Raw genomic sequence first — 23,040 nt, forward strand, 5'->3', positions numbered from 1 at the left:
TTTATCCTGGGCAAGCAAGTAGGGTTCATAATAAAGAAAAGATGGGCCAAATTCTTCAAACTAAATCAGAAAATCTTGAAAGAGGAATATAATCTGACTATACAATTCTTCATAGGTGTTAAATTGATTAACTGTAAATCAAAGGGAAGTTCTTGTGATAATCTATTTAGAGTAAAACCTTTTTTTAATAAGATTCTATATTAAAAGTTTAAAGGTTGTTGGTTTGTTATGAATGATCTCAAGAAACAAAAGGTAGTGATGAATGGACCTTGTGAGTAGAGGAATGTGAAGAATCTAGTGTCTTAGGGAGAGGTGCTGATAGATTCTCATTACATATTGGTTAAAATCTAAATTATATAATTTGTCAGTTCAAGATCCTCTGGAATTTATCCCTAGTCTTAACAGTCTACAGTAACTCCATCCAGCCTGGTCTCCATGCTCTTCTCTAACCTATAAACTTTGTTTCTGCTTTTCTCTTCTGAATGTATTTTTTGCTTTGCTGGACTTGACAATCTCACAATCCCCCTTCTCCAATTCAGTAAACTCCAGTGGTTCCCTATTGCCTTCAGAATCAAATATAAAATACTTAGTTTGGGTTTTTAAATTTTTTATAATCTTTCCCTTTCCCACCTTTTGGGTTTTTTCCCACCTTACTCCCTTCCAAATACACAGCCATCCAATGATACTTACTTCTTTATTGCATCTTCAAACCCTGGACATTTTCTTTTCTTAATATTTTATTCCCCCCTCCCAATTAAATATAAAAACAATTTTAACCTTATAATTTTTTTTTGAATTTTAAATTCTTTCCCTCCCTTCCTCCATTCTTCCCTTCTTCCCTCATTGAGAAGGCAAGCAATTTGACATAGATTATACAAGTGTGGTCATGAAAAGCACATTTTCATGTAATTCATGCTGTGAAGGAAAACACAGAAAATACCCTCTCCCCAAAATAAAGAAAGCAAAAAAGTATCTTCAATTTGCATTCAAGCACTTCCAGTTCTTTTTCTGGAGATGGTTTCATTGACTATGCTAGGAACTCTCTCCCTTTTCATCATTATCTCCTGTATTTTAAAAGCATAAACTAGCTTGTAGTATTAACTAATGATTTCATCAAATATTTTTTCTCTCCATTGAGACCTCCCTGAGGACAGGAACCTTGTCTCATGATTCTTTTGTAACCCAGTATTTGAAATGCACTACATTATCTGGTAGTAGAATATGAGTGAGAGGGTGTGTGTATGTGTATTTATGAGAGAACAGCAGGACACCTTGAAAGAAAGAGACAGGTTCATCCTTTCCCATCTTATATCAATTTGAAGTTCATAATCTAATGGGAGACAGAAAGGTACTTGGAGAAACAATGGCAGAAGCATTTGCCAATGCCATGTTTGAATAGATTAATCCATCTAATGTTAAAGGAATTAAACTGATTGACTGGACTGATATGAAGTTTGTATGGTTTATATGTTAAAAGCTCACATTTCAATTTGGATATGTCTCACTGGATTTACAACTAATAGCTTCTTTTTATATGAAGAATATTTAAGGATTAATGATGGATTTTTTAACTACCTTATAAATTTCTTCATGAATATTCTTTTATTTAAAAAAAATTATTGATTTTTTGTTTTTTACATCAAAATTCTACTCAGTATTCTTCTCTCCTCCTTTTAGAGAATCATCCCATATAACAAATCATATTTTTAAAGAAAAGAACAGAAAAAAAGAAAAATCAACAAGCTGATCGATACGTAAAAAATCTGAAAATATATACAGGGCATGATACTTATGGGGCTCCCATCTTTTCAAAGAACTGGTGTTGGGTTATCGTCTTAGGTATTTTCCTTGGAGATTTGTTCTACTTTTTGAAATTTTTGTAATCTTAATTTTCCATTGTTTATGATTATTTCTTCTGTTTACATTGTTGTAATTCTTGTGTTTTCTTGGCTCTACTAATTCCATTTTATATCAATTCATGCAGGTCTTTCCATGCTTCTTAGTGATCATCTTATTCATCATTTCCTATAGTATAGTGATATTCCATTACATTCATGTACCATCATTTGTTCTTTAAAAAATTATTGGTATTGTTTGTTTTTACATATCCTTCATTTCCAGCTATATCCCTCATGCCTCCCATATAATACATTGTAATAAAGAAAAAAAAAGGGAGGAAAAACAGGTCAACAAAACCAAATCCAAATCACCTATCAACTGAGTCTGATAGGAAATTTCATACTCATTCTATAGAAGGGAGGCGAATTTTCTGTCTCCTCACTTGAGCTAAGTTTCTTTGTCATTATAATTACATAGAATTCAGATGTTTTTGTTTTGTTCTTTTTTCCCCCCTTGTTTGTTTGTTTTTCAGAATAGTTCCCTTTAGCTCCACTCATCATCTCTGTAGCATTCCAGATAACATTGTCCTTCCCTGTCCAGAATTCTACCATATGTATTATTATTTCCCTCTATTAGAACGTAAAATCCTTGAGAATAGGCACTGTCTTTGTTTTTGTATTTGTATCTCTAGAATGTTTGGCACATGATAAGTAAAGTCCTCATAAATGCTTTCTCATCCATTCATTCATGGAAATAATATTGCCATAAATAGAAGGAAGTGCAGATATAGTACCTGAGGCTCATGGAGCCATACCCAAGGCTTGTTATTTTTCTCATTGTTGAAATAAAAATTTACATTTCTGTAGTTACTTTATAAAATAATATAATTCTTGTTCATTTATTTTTCAGTTGAATCTCACTCTTCATGATCCCATTTGTCATCAATTAAAAATTTACTTTTAACAAAAAGTATTAGTTTGATGTAGGGAATCCAGAAAACTTGATTCTAGTCTTGACTTGGGCACTGATATATTCTGTTTTATCTAGTTCACTTTTTCAACCTGTTGTATGATGTTAGCCCAGAGTTCTTCTTGACTTATGGAGGCTGCCATGCTAAGAGCTTTACAATATCATCTGTGGGCATGAAATATGAGTACACAGAAGGGGGGAGTCTTGAGATCATAAATTTAAAGTTGAAAGGGGCCTTAGAAGCTATTGAATCTAAACTACGTATTTTACAGATGAGGAAACTGGGGTCTAAGAGGTTAGGTATCTTGTCAAAGATCACACAGATGGTAAATGGCAGATCTGGGATTTGAATCCAGGTACTCTGACTCCAAAGATATCTGGATGGTGCAGTGGATAGAGTGCTAGACCTAGAGACAAGACCTCATTTAAAATCCATCCTCAGATATTTACAGGCTATGTGATCCTGGGCAAGTCACAACTCTGTTTGTCTCAATTTCCTCATGTATAGAATGAGCTGGGGAAGGACATGACAAACTACTCCATTATCTTTGCCAAGAAAAAACCAAATTGGGGCGTGAAGAGTCACACATGATTGAAATGACTAAATAACAACAACTACCTCTGACTCCAAATTGATTTCTCTTTCCACTGAATTGCTGGATGGGAATAATTTGGTTTTGTCTTGGACACTAAAGTAGAATTCCTCAGTATAGCTTTATAATACCTCTTCTCTTTTTCATCAGCCTCTAGGGACTGAGAACTGCCACAATGTGGTTTAGTTAAAATGTGGAAATACTCCAAGGCTAGACAACTTCATGACTTTTGCTCTAGTTGTGTGCTGAATTCTGTCAGGGAGGTAGAAAGGGGAGGGGGGAATATGGAGGAATAAAAGTCTGCTTTCCACCCTTGGGGAAGACTGGAATCTAGTTAGGGATACAAGAAACTCATATATGAAAAAGACTTCACCAAAAAGATGACATATCAAGAATTGCAAATTGAATTCAGGGCAAACTGAGTATGTGAGTACTGAGAATCCAGAAATGATCTGAGCTGGTGAGGGTAATCAGAGAGGACTTCTGGCTCCTTGTTAGCCATTAATATCCATCTCTTGCCCTGTTACACTCAGACATTCACTTGGCTTTTCCTTCAAGGAACTCCTTATGTGGAAAATCAGAAAAATCTGTCTTCCCAGGGTGGCGCCAAAGATTACATTAGCTCATCATTATTATTTTTTTTAATTAAAATAAAGCCACTGCCTGCTATTTGGTAAATGCAGGTATCCCCCCCTGGGCCTACTCATGTGCTAGAATCTAGGCTTAATGTATTGGATTTTTTTTCAAAAAGATTCTGTTACTGAACCTTGCTCTGTGGGAGGAACCTTGTTAGAGCAGTGAGAAAGCTCTCATTAGTGGGATAAATGTGGCAGAATGGAAGGGAATCAACAAGCTGGCTGCCAAGCAAGCAAATTTGTGTTGTAAGTGGGGCTGCTTCATAGGATGTCAGGGGCCCTCCCCAAGCTGGTTATTTCTTACTTAGAAAGTGAATTATTAAGGGGAAGAAATCTAGATCAATAATATGGGGTAAAGTAGTAAAATCACAGGACCATAGGGCTTACAAGAAGAAGGACTCTTAGTTATCATCTCATCTAACATTTTTATTTTACAGATGGGGAAACTGAGGCACCGTGAGGAGTAGTAATTTTCTTGAGGTAGTATAGGTAGTAAATCAAAAGGCTGGAAATAAAGGAGGTTTCCAGGAGATGTAAGGTCCTGGAGAGCAGAGACTGCTTTTGTTTCCTCAAATTTTCCCCTCCTCTGAACTTTCCTCTAAGCCCTATCATCTTAGTCACCCAGGCCCACAATCCTGGGAATGATCTTGATTCCTCACTCCCATTCATTCCACATGTCCAGTCCATTGCCCAAATTTTCTGAGTGTCACAGTGGATGGGACACTTGGAGTCAATAAAACTTTGCATTCTAATCTGACCTCAGATATGTATTAGCTATGTGACCCATAACTAGTCTTTTCTTAACTGTAAAATGAGGATAATTAATACTCCAATCTCCCAAAGTTATTCTGAGGATCAAATGAGATGACATTTGTAAAGCACTTAGCACACAGCAAATTTACACAGCTATGTAAATGCTAGGAGTTGTTGTTTTTGTTACATTTTTTTCCATCACAACATCTCTTATATATGTCTCTTACTCTCCTCTCAGCTGCTATCCTAGTTCCATCAGTCATTCTCTCTCACCTAGACTATTGTAATAGTTTCTAACAGGTCTCTCTAACTTAAGTCTCTCTTTACTTCATTATCCTCATTATCTCCCTAATTGAACTTCCAAGAGTTTCCTCTTACTTTTAGGATCAAATATAAACTCCTTTATGTGGCATCTGAAGCTTTTTATAACATTCTCTCCCTACCTTGTCAGTTTCTTGCCCTCTTTTCTCTCTCCACAAACTCTGCATTCTGGCTATGTTGCCTTGACTGCTATTTCTTGCTTAGAACATTCTGTCATCCCTTTATGTGTCTTTTTACTCACTTCCTCCATGTCTGGGATGCTTTTCTTTCATTGCAGTTTCCATTTTCTGCAGGAGTCCTTCCTCAGTCCTTCCAGTTGCTAGTGCCTTCCCCTTGCTTCCATCAACTCTGTGTGTGTGTGTGTGTGTGTGTGTGTGTGTGTGTGTGTGCATCTTGCATGTAAAAAGCTATTTGTATTGTCTTTCCCATTAGAATGAAAGATCCAGAAGGGGGGATTATTATTCTTGCCTTTTTTATATTCACTGCACAGTGCCTAGCACATAGGAAGAAATTAATAATTTTTTTGGGTTAACTGATTGTCTTCCCAGTGCCTAGCATAGTTCTTGATACATAGTAAGGTCTTAATAAATATTTGCTGAATGAGTAATTAAAAGGAGTGGGGGCTCCTGATCATAAAAACTTCTTCCCTATCATCTGTGCAAATGCCCGAGTCTCTCCAACCTTTAAAATATTTGACCCTGATTGTCTCCCATACTATTATTTTGTAGATCTTTTCCCTATCATATCTAGACTCTAAGGAAGCATGCAGAATCCTCATTTTGTTATTTAAAGTTCTCTCTGTCTCCTATCTAAAGTTTCAGTTTGGTATCCTTTCATTCTCCTTCATGTACTCACTCTTATGGGCAAACTGGCTTGTTTGTTTTATCCTTCTTTGATATTTCATCTGTTGTTTCTGTACTTTCAATGACGATTACTCCATCCCTTGGAATACATTCTTTCCTTACCCCTCACTGCTACCTTATGGAATCCATGGCTTTATTCAAACTATAACTCTAGGGATGCCTCATTCTTTCAGTGAATAAAACACTGGACCTGGAGTAAAAAAGACTTACATTCAAATCCATTCTGAAATAAATATGATTTATGTTACTAAGTACTATAAATACATCATTTCTTTTTTTAAACTAAAACTTTTTATTTTCAAAACATATGCATGACTAATTTTTCAACATTGACCCTTGAAAAATTTCTAAATTTCTCCCTCCTTCCTCTGATTCCCTCCCCTAGATATCAAGTAAGCCAATATATATCATTTCTTTTTTTATAATGACTTTAATTGTCTGTATACATGTTGCATCTCCCTCTCCCCTCTTCCTCCTCAAGCAGATGGAAAGCTCCTTGAGGGCTCCCCCCTACCTCCACCCAGCTGTAGCCCAGTGTATTTCACATAATCCATATATAATAACTGTTTGTTGAACAAGAAGAATATTTATCAAATTCATGATTAGAGCCTAAAATTCTTTTTTGTGTAGAATAATCAATTGGTTGACTAGGGGGAAAGGATTAAACATTAATATAGAGCACATTATGTTCTAGGAACTGTGCTAAGTCTTTTACAAATATTATCTCATTTGATCCTCACAAAAACCCTGTAAGGTGAGTGCTATTATCTTTCTGATTTTGCAATTGAAAAAACTGAGGCAAACAGAGATTTAATGACTTGCTCAGAGTCACCTAGCTAGTTACTATCCTGTTAGATTAATCTACATTATAGTAATTGCTCATGTTAAGGAGCTTTCTGGTCTCAAAATGTTTTACATGTTTTATTTCATTTGATCCTCCCACTAACTGTGCGGCAGGTAGTTCATAATTGTGAATCTGGTAGGAGTTTGGATCAACTATTCCAAGGTCCAGAATCTTAAAAAGGTCACACAGTTAACAGCAGCATTGGAAACTTGAGTTGATTTCAAATCCAATGCCCTTTCCACTTTACCATACTATGTATATTATCTTTCTTTCTGTCTCCCCTCACCCCCATTTTACAGATGTGGCAGCAGAGACTCAGAGAGGTGCCATGATTGGCCAGGATTTGATCCCCAGGTCTCTTGACTCTGAGAATAATGTTTTTCTCTCTCGACACTGCTGCAGAGATAAGGATGTGTGTAGAAGTGTTGCTGAGTCGAGATGTCCCACACAAACCCTATCAACCTTACCAAGTGATGTGCAAATCTCATGGGGAAGCAAGCCAGCTGGCTGAACAGAGCCTTTCCTTCTAGCTAAGGTCAGGCAGAAACAGGAGATGCAGCGAGCTAGGATTCTTATTTCTGGGCAGAAATACCACAGTTCAGATGCGTAGGTATTAAAATAAAGGTCTGACTAGCAGGGGTAGAAAACAATTTGTAATGGAGGGCTAGGTTTCAGGTCAATCTTAGGAAGAAAGAGAAAAGTATTGGAGCAGAGAGAGATTGAGGCAAACAAGGATCTCATCATTGAAGGAGATCAGGAGTGATCAGCAGCAGAGAACAATTATTAGACTTAAGGACGACCTCCCTTGTTGAGTGGTCTTGAACATTTAATTCACCTTTCTGGGCCTTAGTTTATTCATCAGTCAAATGGGTAAAGGGAAGAAACTAGATGACCTTGGAGCTCCTTATCTTTCCTAAGTTCTGTTGCAATGGAAAGGCACTGGTCTTTCAAATCTGAAGCCCTTGGCAAATCATTTTTCCTCCTCAGTAAACTGGGAATAAAAGAATTTACATTGTCTACATACCAACCTCAGAGAGCTAGTATGAGGAAAGTGTTTGTAAACCATGAAGGTCTATAGAAAGATGAGCTGTCACAATGACAAATATGAATGTCTGAACTCAGGAATGAAAGAGTATGAGCTTCTGCTACACTGAGCAGGGCAAGAAGCCTCAGTTTATGAGTCTCTGTAGTCAGGGATGGTGGGATACCATCCAGAGCTTCTGATGATTTTTTTTTCATGTGTGACAGAATATGGATTTCCCCCTAGGCCAGGGGTTCTTAACCTCTTGGGGGTCATGGATCCTTTTGCCAGACTAGTGAAGCTTATGGATCCTTTTTAGGGCAATATTTTAAAAACAATTGACAGAAAGGCTAAATTTCAGTTTCAGGTTAGTGAAAATAAAGATGAGTAATTTTTCCCATACAAGTTCATGGATCTCCAGGAATTTCTTCATGAATTCGGGACTGGCAACTCACTGCTTATCAGGTATTAGAGAACCTAGACCTCAGCAGAGGGATGTGAGATGGGTGGTTTGCCATCATTGCAGTGAATTCCCATCTCTATACAGCAGCCGCTTTTTTTTGCTTGGGGCCAAACATCTTTTTCTTCTTCTTCTTCTTCTTCTTCTGCTTTTCTTTGGGAGCACATTTCTGAGATTACAGTGGAAGTCATTGGGAAAATGATTCAATTTCACACAATTTGTTGCGCCAATAGGATGTGTCTTCCACTAATAAGTATACTTGTACTCCAATGCACGTATTCCCTTTGCGAATGTCAGCCTGGGGTGTTCATGTTCTGCGTTGGGGTGGACTTGATGTCTGGCTCTGTTCAGCCCATGGTTTTACCAGGGAGCCAGCTTCATCTTAATGTATTCTAGCTTCTCTGTGCTGGATCAAACTTGGAACTCCATTGTATTGCTTGGCTTTTTCCAGGTTAGAAGGAAGATGTTTCCATGTGATAGAGCAAGTGGATCCAAAAGGTCACAAACAGCAATATCCAGAAAGAGAGGATTTAAATAAAGAATAAGGACCAGGATGCAGACTGAGAAATATAAGATTACAGGTGGTTGTGTTTTTTTGTGTGTTTGTTTTTAAAGGAGAACGATCTAGAGAGACACATGGGCACAGAATGGAGCCAGTCACCAACACTCCACTCTGAGTGCTGCACATGAGGGACTGGGAACCTTTCTACTCCCTGTGGCAGAACTGTGGATGAGCATCAAGGAGAGTCTCTGAATAGGAAAAGGCTTAGATCACACCTTAAACGTGGGAAAAGATGGCTGGCAGGAAAACCGAGCAGCAATAAGAGAGCCGGTGGCAGCAACAGGTAAAAATAAGGGAAATCTCTGAACAAATGGGGAGCTGCCATTCAGAAAGAGTTCCTTACAATTTAGATATTAAGAGTTCTGCAAAACAGAATGGGAATATTCCCAAGAGACCAGGTTACTGGATAGGATGTTCAAGGGTTCTGATCATTGTTGTACAGTGTCTCTTGGAAGAGGGGCTGGTTATAGACCATTAAAGCTGTAAGTGTCCTTAAAGATTGCTTATCCCAATCCTGTCATTTTGGGGAAACCAAGGAATCATAAGAAGAAATGATTTGTTCAAAATCACAGAGTCTGGTGTCCTCCTGGGGAGTTCCTAAGGAGGGCTCTTAGAGCTGGATTTGGAAGGGGTCTCAGCAACACTCTGGTCCTATATCCTCAGTTTACTGATGTGGAAATGAAGCCCAGGAAAGTCTAGTGATTTGCCTCAAAGTTATGAAGCTGTAAGCATTAGAGGTAAAATTCGAAGCCAGGTCATCTTATTCTAGAGCCAGCGGTCTTTCCATTGTAACATATTGTTTCCTCTTCACCCTTTGGGGAAAGGAAAACTGGCACAGGAGGCAGGGAATTCCTCTTTGTCTCTTTTGCTTAAGGAGACTCAGGAAGGGACTGGCCCCATAATCAGGGGCCAGTGAGAGTGGGAGAAAATTGGTGCTTTCCTCAAATCTCTTATCTGGGAAGCTGTCGTTGTAGTGAGCCAATAGCATCTGCCCAGTTGTTGAGGAGACTCTGGAATAACCATCCGCTTCTCTGTGGAGAGGTGGAATGGGCATGGGCTGAGACTGATGGATAGATTGTACACTGACCGAACACATCAGGAAATGCTGTAGGGAACAGGCAGAGGACTCGGTCTCTGCCATCAGTACCCTGGCTTGCTAAGGAGATCTCAGTCTCTGCTTGCTGCTCTGACAACTGATGAGCAGAGAGAAGTCAGTTCTTGAGAGTGTATATGGCATGAGGGAAAATGCCAGCGTGCAGGAGAAAGCACCAAAGTTTTGAGTTAGAGAGGGCTGCTACAGCCTATCTTGTACATTCCCTATCTCTAGGAAGAGCTACTCATAAATCAAATAATAGAAATTGTGAACATCCAGACCCCCAAATAAATTTGTACTAGAAGTGACTTCTTTCTCTCCCTCCCTTTCTCCTCTCTCTTTGCCTCTCTTTCTCTTCCTCCCTCCCTCCTTTCCTCTCTTCTTTCTTTCTCTCTCTCTCTTCCTACAGGGAGTCTGAGCTTGTTCACATATGCTTAACTGTCTAGGGAAATAGGAATGTAAAAAGAGGATGGGAGAAATTTAAGTAACATGATCAGATGCATTCCACACTTTCACCCATATCTAGATGTCCTGAAGCACTGGTGAGGCAGATGATGGATAGAAGTTGGAGTTTTGTCAGGTAGATGGCTCATACAATTTAAGATTTAGTCAGAAAGGTGACTAAAAGTAGTTAATGTCTAGTTGGACTGGAAAAAATTCTCTACATCCTCCACATGAGTTCCTCTGACCATTTAAAGGCAAAAGACCTTTTATAAAAGTGCTGACTTTAGCAGTTAGGGTGGATCGGTGTACTGAATACTCTCTCACTCTGCTGGTTTTTTAAACTCATTTTGCAAATTCCACATTTCCTAGAAAAATCTAGCTGACCACTTTCTTTGTGAAGCCTTCCAAAAAGCCTACATGCATCGTTGTTCGGTGGATAGAACAATTGGACCTGTATTTGCGAGGGTCTGAGTTCCAATTTGGCCTAAAAAAAAAACAGTTTAAGGAAACTGCCTCAATTTCCTCATCTGTAAAATGAACATAATAATAATAATACCATCCACCTGCCAGGGTTATTATAGGAATCAAATGATAATTTTTATAAAGTATTTTGCAAATTTTAAGGCATGACATAAGTGCTGTCTATTATTATCTTTTACTCTACCCCCTCCATTCTTTTTCAGCTCTTGCTGACAATTAATACTCCAATACTATTCATATGTTTATATGTTGCTTTGAAATAGTTCTATTACTTTAATGGATGTGTGAACCTTGATTCTCTCAACTACATTTTAAGATGTTCAAAAGCCTGGGTCTGTGTGACTTTTCTTCTGTATTCCTATGATGACCATTCTTTTGCCTAGATAGGAATGTTGCAATTTATTTGATTTTACATGGTCAAAAATTTAATTTACAAAGACTCAAAAGTTGACTTGGAGGAGAGGAGGAAAGACAGGAGAGCAGCAGGTATTCTTGGGAAAGAACCCCAGAATAGCAATCAAGAAGTCCATAGCCCTCCATCCTCCTAAATCACTTACATCAACAGGTCAACTTCAGTAGCAGCAAAGAACTAGAAGCCAAGTGGATTTCCATCAATTAGGGAAAGACTAAAGAAAATTTGGCCCAGCAGTTTAATTGTACTGTAAGAAATAATAACTATAATTCAGGGAAGTGCTGGAAGACTTACCTGAATGGATAAAGAATTAGGAAAGTAGAACCAGAAAAATAATACATAATGCAATGATTACAACAACCTAAGCAGAAAGGACAACAATAAATTGAAATCAAAGGCTGTATAATTATAATAACTAAGATATCTCTGGAAAAGAGTTGAGAAAATGTATCTCCTTTCCTTCTTTGCAGAAGTGGGGAATGAAATGAAGTACTCGATATGCTGTCAAATTCTTTTGATGTGTTAGTTGGTTTTGCTAGACTGTTTTTTATTCTTTGTTGCAAAATTAGCTTAATTGTAAGGGTAGGAGTAGGGATGTATTTGAAAATAAAGGTGATGTTAAAACAAAACAATATCAATAAAAATGGTGGGAACAAATCAAAGTTAATAGCTATGAAATTTACTAAGTGCCCATTGCATATAAAATACTATGCTGAGTGCTGAGGAGACAAAGGTGAAAAACAACATAATTTGTTTTAATTTACTAGTTAAATATATTACAAAGTAAAGTGTGAGAAGATCAAAGAGGAGATACAGGTAGTCCTTTAGAAGTATTTTAGGGAGAGTGCTTTCAGCTGGGGAAATAGGGAATGTTTCATGGAGAAGTGATCCCTGAATTAATTTTTGAAGGAAAAGAAGAATTTCAATAGGAGGAGAGGAGTAGTGGGTTCCAGGCATAGTTGGTGACCTATGCAAATGTTCTGAGGTGTGAAAATAGCAGGAGAGGATCCGTGAACAGCTCGTTGTCCAGTCTGACTGGAACAGCATGCACAAAGAGGAACAAAGTAAAATCTGGTTGTTCCCAGATATTTTTCAACTGTGGCAAATCAGTGAAAAGGTGTGAAATGCCCTGTAGCCAGGAAGGGGCAAAGAGAGGACCTCAATCAAACATACAGACAAAGTGACCAGCAGCTTTCCATCAGGGGGTTTCCATGAGTTTTTACTACCAGCCCCCAGAGCATCTGGTCCTCTGCTATGTATGCAAATCCTTACAGAAATGTTATTTAAATAAATAGAGGGGGGGAAACATTACATTGGCAAGACTCTTTGTAGATTGAATGATCTTTGGACCCCGAGTGACCTAGATAGAGAGGACAGTCACTCTAAAGCTGTCCTACATTATATGTCATGATATTTTGCTGCTCACACTCAAGGAGTTCTTTCCAGTATCCAGCTGGTGTCTCACTTGCTAAAATTTACTACCTTATCTTGGATGCAGAGCAGCAATGAGGTCTCAGATGGTGCTTCTTATGTGTATGTATTTGTGTGCGTGCACTCATGTGCATGTGGGTGACACATTTGACATTTATATAGTGGTTTGAGGTTTGTGAAGCACGTCTTATTACAACTTCATTATAATCCTGAAAAGGATGAAGTGTTATCTGGCTTTTATAGAGCAGCAAACAAAATTTTGAAGGGTTAAATGACTTGCCTCTGGTCTTTTTGTTGATAAATGTCAATGGCAAAATTAGAGCCTGGGTCTTCTCAGTCTGTCTCTCTCCATCTCTCTCTATCCCTATGTCTGTCTGTCGTCTCTCTTTCTCCCCTCTCTCTCCCTCTCTTTCTCTCTCTCCCTCCTTCCCTCCTTCCCCCATCTGTTTCTCTGTCTCTTTATCTCTGTCTCTGACTGTCTCTCTGTGTATCTCTCTGTGTTGAAAGAATTAAGAGGATTAGGAGAAAAGATATAAAATTACAGATTTAAAGTTAAAAGAGATTGTATTGGCCATTGACTCTAAATGCTTCATTTTACACATGAGGAAACTGAGGCAAAGAGAGATCAAGAGGTCAGCTCAGGGTCAGTCACATAGCTATAAAATACCTGAAATATGATTTAAACTGAGGTTCCTGAATCCAAATGCAACAGCCAAATTCCACTAATTCTACCTCCAAATTTTACCTCCCACCTCCATGTTGCTTCCTCCAGTTTACTCACTCTATCCCTTCAAGAAATCTGCAGAGAGTTGAATGGAATAAACCCAGGGGAGGTTAGGCAAGTGCCTTGATTGATGTTCTTGCCTTGGTATTGAAATGGCCCAAACAGAAGCAGTTTTGATGCTTCAACTCTCCTATCTTCCACGTGGTCAAAAGCAGGTCACAGGTAGTGGTGACCAATGGGAAGGAGGGGCTTCCCAAGGTTCCCCCCATAGCCTAAGCAAGAGTCGCGGTATTCAAAAGTTGTTTGATGGAAGGATGGAGGAGCAGTTCTTCAGGTGGACAATAACACCCTCTCAGCCCCCACCTGACTGATCCCGATTCTGATGGGCCAGTTGTTCAGACAGTACGTAGGCCGTGTATTTCTGGCTGGAAGTATGGATGTTGCCATGCAGCGCATTCCCACTATAGCATCGGACCCAGCATGTGGAAGGAGCACTTGGAGATGGGGAAGAACTGTTAGCCATAGGCCCCACTGGGCCTTAATTCAGGAAATCAGCAGGCAGTTCCTCGTTATTCACTAGATATGGAGGCCTTACTTAGCACAGAGAGCTCATTATTGGGAGTGGGTCAACCAGAGCCATGCTGAAGCATCTATGGCAAGGAAAGTAGAAAAACCTTCAATGGTCCCAATACAGCAGCGGAAGTCTGGCTTTTGTTTGTTTCTAAAGTCTGATTTGCATTTCTACTGCTAAGAAAACTTTCTGCTCCAGGCAGACTTGTTTCCTTTTCTCCCTAAAAATAGATGCTTATGTTTTTGTGACCCTTCCCTGGGGCCACTCACTGCAGAGCCTGAGGGAGATTAGGTTCTTAACAGCTGGTATGACCTTGTTCTTTTACCTGAACCTGCTTTTTTTTTTTTTAACCACCCTCCTGTTCCTGTATCATTCTTAGTTGGCACTTTTCAGACAGTGGGAAAAAAGCTTCGGACTTAGACAACAATAGGATTGATGGGGCAGAGTACCGACGGAGCAATTACAGAGATTGAGAAACTTTATTTAGCCTTCTTCCAGACTCATAAAACCTCAGAACTGGAAGAGACCTCAGAGATCAGCTAATCCAAACCATACTTGGTATCTCTCCAGTTATGAATTTGTGCCGTTAATTTTTTGAACCCAAATATAAGACTTACATTTATGTCCATTGAATACCATCTTATGAGGTTGAATCCATTGTTTCAGATTGTTGAGATATTTTTTTATTTCAATATATTGATTCTGTCACCTAAGCTATTAAATATTCTTTCCAGTTTTGGGTCATCTGTAGATTTTATAATTGTTCATAATTATAATTGTTAATATGTATGCACACATGCACATATATGTATATATACATGATTTTATATGTACATGTACACACATGTGTCATATGTATGACATTTTTGTGGGGGTTGGAAGATCTATATCTGCCAACAAATTCTGAATCTATTTAACACCATGCAGCCAAAATCTCTTTTTCTTGGAGAATAATGTTTGACTTTGCCAGATAACTTCCTAAAATCTAGGTAAACTATATCTTTGGAGTTTAGTGTTTACAGTCTTATAAACTGTAAAAAATTAAAATGAGGTTAGGCACTTCATGCTCTCAATAAAACCTGAATCTGGCTTTTAGTGATTTTAATGAGCCTCTGATGAATCCAAGAAAGGTAAATCAATTTGCTTGAGGTCACACAGATTGTTAGTGGCAGAACTGGGCTTTGACACCAGAACCTTCTCCCTCCCAGTTGTGAGTTGTTTCCATTCCACCATACTTTCTTTAGTCAAAAGGATGTTGTGGTTAGGAATAGCACCTCAGAATTCTGAGCATGTAAGACAGTTCACATAACAGAGTAACTAGGAGGTGTCCATTAATCCCAAGATAACAACTATGTATTTTCTGTTCTGGTTGCCTTTCTGTTGTGGGAAGATCATAGGATCGTAGATTTAGGGTTGGATCTGGACTAGCAGGGCAGTGTTTTTCCCCAGAAGGAAACAAGACACTGCAGTCACTTGATTGCCACCATTTGCTGAGTCCTGAGGATCTCCCAGAGACCTTTAATACTTAACTCTTCAAGGTTCCCAAGGAAGCAGTGATAATGGGTTTTCCCTATCTAGAACTTTGTCCTCCTTTCTCAGGCTCTCTGATCTGTCTTTCATCTAACTTCTCTGTTTCTAGCTGACCTTCGTCTAGCACCTGGACCCTCTTTACAGTTTAAAATCAGAAACTCTCAGAGCTAAAAGTAATCTAGTCCATCTACCTGCTTAATGCACAAGTCAGTTCTGCAGTATCCCTGACAGGTGTTCACAGAGCTTCTGGCTGAACACTTCCAGGAATAATGAATTTACCATCTTGGGAGACAGTCCATTCCATTACTTGACATTATATTAGCAAGTACTTCCTTTTATTGAGGCAAAAATCTGCTCTGTTCTCTCAAGAGGCACACAGAACATGCCTAATCCCTCTTCCACACAAGAGCCGTTCAAACATCTGTTATTTCCTTGAAATCCAGAGTCATTTTTTTCTCTCCTAAATATTCTAGAGATCTCTTATTTTTGCCACAGTCCCAGTGAATTCTTGATGTTATTTGGATTTTTTTTTGGTAACTCATGAGACTGATTTCTATGGAGGCTGGTCCTTCTCTCCCAAACCTCCCACTAATTGGTGGTGTCCACTTAATTTATACACCTGATTAGCTTCAGTCCTATTGCAGTTCAGAACTCTCCAGCTCAAGAGATCCTTCAGTCTCAGCCTGCATCCCTTAATAGGGATTAAAAACCTGAGATCAGTGAACTCTTAACATGACAGATCAACTGTTAGCTCATATGTAATATTATTAATCATAACAGCAGCTAGTATTTATATAACACTTTATGGTTTCTAAAGTGCTTTACATTTTATCTGATTTTATATAAATCCAATCCAATAAGCAGTTATTAATTACCTGTCACGTAAAAGGCAATGTCCTAGACACTGAGCATACAAAGACAAAACAATATTGGAACTATTCTTGCCCTAAAAGAGCATGTTCTCTAATGGAAAATTACAAGTCAACAGAAAAGTAGAGATGTGATAAGTCACACTTCCCCCCAAAAAACATGAATATTCTACAGTAAGTACTTGTTATTAGTCTCAGTTTCAGTCTCTCTTTGTCTCTGTCCCTCTTTGTCTCTCTGTCTCTGTCTTTTTATCTCATTCTAGGGGACTGCCTAACACAGAGGGTAACAACCACCCAGGAAACATCATGGATGGCCATCTTCATTCAAACACACAAGGACTAGGAAGGATAAACCAATTACATTAAACTTCTTTAAGATTCACTGTCAGGTTTCCTTTTGGTCTACTTAATTTATCTTAGTCCTGGGGCACCTGCTTATTTTCATGATTATGCTGGATAGCAGATGCCTTGGGAATGGACTTTGCATTATATTTTCAGGCTTTGCTGAAGGGGGGAAAAGCAGCATTCTTTTCCTAAATCCCCACCCCCACCTTACATGAAAGAAACCTTTTTTTCCCTGCAATCTATAGGCTCATAATTACAGTAATTCACTGCCTTTCCACTCATTCACTAATTGTAAATGGCAGTCACGTCCCCGCCCCCTGTGTCAGTTTAACTCAACCCAGTGTGTTGGTCCTGATTTCTCCTCATTAGTCACCCTCCCCTCTGACTGTCTTGCTGTTCTCCTTAGCTCCCTGCCCCCAGCTTCCTAGTGGACCTCACCTTTCTGGAAATGAGGGGTCCTGAGCTGACACTTTGTCCTTGCTGTCTCTTGCCAGAAGGATGGTACTGACCTCTGTCTTCTGCTGGGAAGTTGCTGTGACTGGGGCTTAAATTACTTTGAATTTTTGGGCAACTCTGTTATTCTTAGAGCCAGCTTGATGGTCACTTTCAGTAATTTTTTCCTTCTAAGAGAATATTCCTTTCATCCAGCATCTGAATCTAATTTCTCCTCCCTTTCCCTACGTTGTATAAGTAGCACAGGATTCATGTTTTCTCTTTATGTTCTTAAGAGCAAAAAGGAAGAAGATCCCATTTCTGTTGAAAGAACCTCACTGTCATAAAGTTCTTCTTTGTGGCTAATGTCAGAATTATAAATAGGAATTTGGGCCCCAAGGCAAATGTGGGGATGGAAAGGGGAATCATTGAACCACTGAGATAGAAGGTATATCCCTCTAAATCTCAGCATCCTGGGACAGAGTTCTCTTTACTAGTTATATCTCTGTCTGATGTACACTGTTCCTGTTGTAGAACCCATATTTTCTTCCCCTGTCTGTATTTCCTTCTCTTTGGTTCTCCTCTTCAGATCAATAGGAATAGGGTTAATTTCCTAGTTTGCTCCAAGAACTGACCAGTCTGTCAAACTCCTCCCTGCCTGCTCTGTATCTCCACCTGTTTTCATCATGGCTTGTTTATCATTTCTCAGCCTCTTTGCTATCCTAGTGATAGAAGCTCCCAGACAGTCAATTTGAATTCATTTTGCAAGTAAAATTTCATTAGACGACCTATCAAGCGCTTCACTAAATCAAGATATCTTATTGCTCCACTACCTCTTATTTCTTGCATCTAGTACCCGTTCATTATGAAGTTCCTCCTTTCCCCTCCCATCTGGCTGTGTTTTTTCCCACCTCCCTAACAAATATTCAGTAAGCATGGGACCACAACAAATAAAAGAGTCAGAGCAGAGTGTCTCAAGGTCTTAGGTCAGAAGGGACCGATTTTATCATCAGGGACTCTTGTTTGTTACATAATGAAAATCAGAGGGAGTAATTATTTTAAGTAAATGTCCCTTGGTCTGTGGTATTTTACAGAGTGGGTGCAAGAAATGGGACCTTTGCCCTTCTGGGTGATCACAATCTAAGATAAACACACTCATGGGAAAGACTTTGTAGAGAACCTGAATACAGCTGAATAATGAACACTGGAGCCACAATACGGAACACTCACATTTCCCATGATTTTTCAAATATCATTGACAATGATTTATAGAAGGAACCTCAGAATCTATCAAGTCCAATCCCTTCATTTTACAGAGGAAGAGAATGAGACCAAGAAAAGCTAATTTCTTGTCAGAAATCTTGTCAGAAATAGTAAGCATATGAGCCAGGACTTGAACACAAGTCTTCTTTATCTCAAACCTAATACTCCATTCAGTGCCCCAGCTCTACCTATTCCCAAGGATATAGTTTATCTGGGCCATGTTGCTTAAATTGTATCCTAATATAGCTTTAAAAAACTGGAACATTTTTGTTGTCCTTTTTTGTTAGCTTTCTTCTCCAGCTTCAGCTCATTCTAAGCTTTAGAGAACCTTACATTTTTAGTGGATTGTGGACTTCTTTTTAAAATCTAAGTTGGTTGGCACAGACCATACTAATTCACATTATTCTCTTCAAACAAATACCATTTTCTTCTCCCTCAATGGAATTGAAAATGTTCAGAACTTCATGCTTTAACATCTTCCATCCTTCCTCAACTGACTTCCTCTATACCATATCAATTCATAGGACCCTGCCTATTTCCTCTAAACTCTTTGAAATCTGGTTTTGTTTTCTCCCCAAATCTAGAGTGTACATTAGACTAAGCCAATATTTTTTCTCCTTCTCAAGAAATTCTCACTTTTCCCCAAGGTTCTTATTACTTCTATCTCAGTAATTATTTGCTTTCTGTTAGTAAAAATCAGATCCAGAAGAGAATTTTCCCTTGTTGGTACCTCTTCCTTTGAAGAATGAAATTATCAGTAAGTCAAGAAGTTATTAGCTTATAGGCATTTTTTTCAGAGACAGGGAGAGAGAAAAGAAGATAGAAGCATAAAAGAGAGACATAGAGAGACAAATACATAGAGAAAGAGAGTCATATAGGGAGACAGAGAGACAAGGAGAGAGAGATGCAGAGAGATAAAAAGGGAAAGTAAAGAGACAAAGAAGGAAAAAGAGACACATAGATATAGAGATTGGGGAGTCAGAAAGAGATGGGAAGATGTAGAGAAAGAAAGACAGAGAGAGGGGAAAAGGAGAGAGGGAGAGAGAGATATCTAACATATCTAGTTACTTGAAGTCTCCCATTACATGTATGTTATACCCCTGTAGCCTGATCCCCAAATTCATCATCTATTTCCTTTACTTCCAGGTGGTGTGTGATATACTCCAATGATGAAATTACTTCTGTTTTCCTCTCCATTAACCTCCATCCTACTTTCTCCCCTCTAATTCTTAAGTTTCTTTACAGGAATATTCCTTCTTAATATACAAATCCACATTTCCTGCCCCATTTACTGGCACATTCCTTTGACTATGTTATACACATCAAGAACCTTATTCTGGTCATGTGTTTTGTCCTACCAAGTCTAAGTGATATCTTTAGGATTAGATTTGCCTTTTAATTTAAGACCATTAATTCACTTTTTGTGGATGTAAACTTTGGACATTTATGTTTATACATTTGAAGCCAAGGATTTTTACTACTGGATCCTTTCTTAGACTTGTTAAAATCTGATCTGCACGTTTGGGTGTGTCATTGCTATTCTTCCTTTGGAGAAGCTATTCTTTGCCAGCTTTCAATTCTGCCTCATCCCCATCCTTTTTATTTTAAATATTTTTATTAGATTTGCAAATTATCTGACAAATACATTCTTACCAGTATTTAAATTGCCAGTATTTTACACATCTCTGGAAAGGAATTTGTTGTATTTTTAAGTCACAGTCTAGAAGAAATCCCATTCCCAGGCACTACTGTCTTAGCCAGTTAGTCAGTAAGCATTCACCAAATACTTATTGTGTGCCAATCACTAAACTAATCTGTAGGGATAACAAGAAAGGCAAAAAACAGTCTCTACCTTCAAGGAGCTAACATTTTTAACATACAAGATATATACAGTATAAACATAGTATAACTTCAAAGAAGGCATGAGTAGTTGGGAGTGGAGGTGGGAGAAAGTCTCTTGCAGAAGGTAAGATTTGAGCTGAGTTTTGAAGGAGGCCAGAGATAACAGACAGTGGAGTTAAGTGAAAATAACATTCTAGGCATGCGAGAGAGCCAGTGAAGAAGTACATTTTGGAAATAGAGTTCTAGGAACAAAGGAAGCCAATGCTGCTGGATCATAGAATACAGGGTAAGAAGTAAAATGCAAGAAGACAAGGAAAGGACCAAAATGTGAAGGGTCTTAGGAGTTTCTATTTGATCATCATGGTAATGGGGAAACCACTAGAATTTAATGGTGGCTATCATCTGATATTTTTTCTCCTCTTTTTGACTAAATTCCTTATGGAATTGGTCAACAAGCAGTGTCTTTTCTTCTAATCTCTCACTTGATTCTAAACCCTGCACAAAGTAGATATCACTGACAAATTATTTCAAGCTGATGCATCCTTCATAAAATCTGCCATTCACTGGCCACGAAAAACTTAAGATCAGAGGTCATGGCAGTAACTAAAGTCCCAGTAATCTCTTCCTTCATTTTCAGAGGGTAATGAAAGTAGAAAGGTTTGCAGCAGTTTAGTATTCACAATAGGAATTGTTACAGTGGAAGGTAAGATTCAGGTTTAAAAATGTTTTAGTTTTAAGAATTTTATTTGTGGTACAATATTTATGCTACAGTAGATTTCATGTATTATGAAAAATAAATACTGTGTGAATTTTTTTTATTGAGATGTTAGCTCAAAGGACACAGAATTCTAGGCAATTACTAGAGGAAAAATGTTTTGCATGTTACCAATTTTATTTTGTGTACTGCATTTTATGGGTTATTTCATGGTTACTGTATTAGGGAAAGTATATGTTATCAGAATTAATGTTTTGTTATAAAGAATTCTATGCAGAAAAGTGCTTTTTCAGCAATCTTTAGTGAAACATTACAGATCATAGGAACCTAATCCTCTCTTTCCCATAGATTCAATATATCAGCATTTGCATTTTTGCCAAAAGTTGAAGAATGACTGTACTTGTTAAGTTCCTTCTAGCTGTGCCATTTGTGTTTATGGGAATCATCAGAAGTTAGTAGTTTTCTATTTTGACAAGACTTCAGTGGTTCTATGTTATGTTTGGGCAGCTATATGACACAGTAGATAAAGTTCCATGCCTAGAGTCAGGAAGATTTGTCTTCACAAATTCAAATCTGATCTCAGAAACTTACTAGCTGTGTGACTCTGGCCAAGTCACTTAACCCTCTTTGCCTCAGTTTCCTCATCTGTAAAATGATCTGGAGAAGGGGATGGCAATCTTGTAATCTCTTCCAAGAAGATCCCAAATAGGGTCATGAAGATTCAGGCACAATTGATATATACCTAGGGGTTAATCATAAACCTTTCTGTTATTTTCTGGTTGACATATAGTTGCCTCCTGTATTGCTGAACAAGGAATAACCATCAAATGATACTTTTCTCTCTTGTTGAATGATGCCTTATTTGATAGCTTTCGTGGCTTTTTTTCTTTTATGCTTGGAGGACAAACAGCTTCTTTCTTCACAAAGCACGTTGCTCCCTCCCTTTCAGTAAGAGCCTCAAATCCTGTAAAATTGTCCTTTGCCTCCCCTTTCTCTTTGTTGGTACCAATCATTTATTTTCCAACATCCTGACAGAGTCAAACTTCTTCATTTCAGATACCATTCCATTTCTTTCTCCCATTGGAGCATCACTTTAAAAATTCTTCATTCTCCCTAACAATCTGGAGGTATTTGAGGAGAGATGTTCTTAAAATCCTTTCACCTTCTCCTCCAGGAGGAAAACACTGATAAAAGTCAGCTCTGGCAGAAATATAAAATGAAGCACTATAGGAATGCTGCCGTAGCGCTTCTTCTAGTATCCAAATAGTCAATATTTTTTTAAAGAAAACTATTTGTGAATGTTTACACCTTAACCCCAAGCATCTGGTTAAAACTTTTGCAGCTAATTATCACATATTAATAGCTTGATAATCCCCACGCAACTTTCTTCCATTAATCTTTACAAAAACACCTAATTGTTTCAGGCATGCACCAACTTCTTACCTTTTTCTTCAATTTGTTCCATCCACCAATCTTCTCTCTCAATTTATTTTACCCTTTAATTTTTTTACCTGCTTTTTCTTTTTGCCCTTGTCTTGTCTTATCAACTACCTTCTCCTCTTTCTTCAGATTCTAATTTTCTAATCCTTCTTAGTCTTTTAAAATCTATATCCTATCTAATTTGTCCTTGATCATAGGATTTGCGCTTTCAGCCTCTATGTAGAATTTGGATGTGGCTGAGGTAGCAAATGTTGTGGTTGTAGGCACCAGGTGATGTAATTTAGGAGAGCACCAAATGTTGGAATTTGGTCATGTGAAGAATTCAGAGTGGCCATTCTTGTTGGCAAAAGGATGATCGTTTTATTTAGAAGAGATTACAGACAAAATGAAGGGATACAATAGGTACCAGTAGTGATAATGGTAAATATGAAAGAGTCGGGAGAGCACATAGCAAGGAAAGAGGTTTTAATAATTAATGATGGAAAAGACAAGTTGTGAGTAGAACTCACAATTAGCCAGGAGAAAGGAAACACCCCATGAGGGTGGGTTATGCCCTTAGCTGGTGGCATCCTAAGAGAGTTAGTTATAA

The 23,040-nt window shown here is 38.2% G+C and overlaps 1 protein-coding gene across 3 annotated transcripts in view; it reads left to right on the forward strand.

Annotated features, from left to right (window-relative positions):
* Window positions 1–23,040, forward strand: part of GRIK4 (glutamate ionotropic receptor kainate type subunit 4) — a 670,650-nt gene that overhangs the window by 73,235 nt on the left and 574,375 nt on the right. For 2 of the 3 annotated variants that reach the window (XM_031960162.1, XM_031960161.1), the window contains exon 2: window positions 8,914–9,143. The gene's annotated coding sequence lies outside the window, so the exon portion shown is untranslated. Of the gene's footprint in view, window positions 1–8,611; window positions 9,144–23,040 lie in introns of those variants that run through there. The other variant, XM_031960163.1, reaches the window with a different exon arrangement.

The sequence above is a fragment of the Sarcophilus harrisii genome, chromosome 3 (genome assembly GCF_902635505.1).
Source record: "Sarcophilus harrisii chromosome 3, mSarHar1.11, whole genome shotgun sequence".
NCBI lineage: Eukaryota > Metazoa > Chordata > Mammalia > Dasyuromorphia > Dasyuridae > Sarcophilus > Sarcophilus harrisii.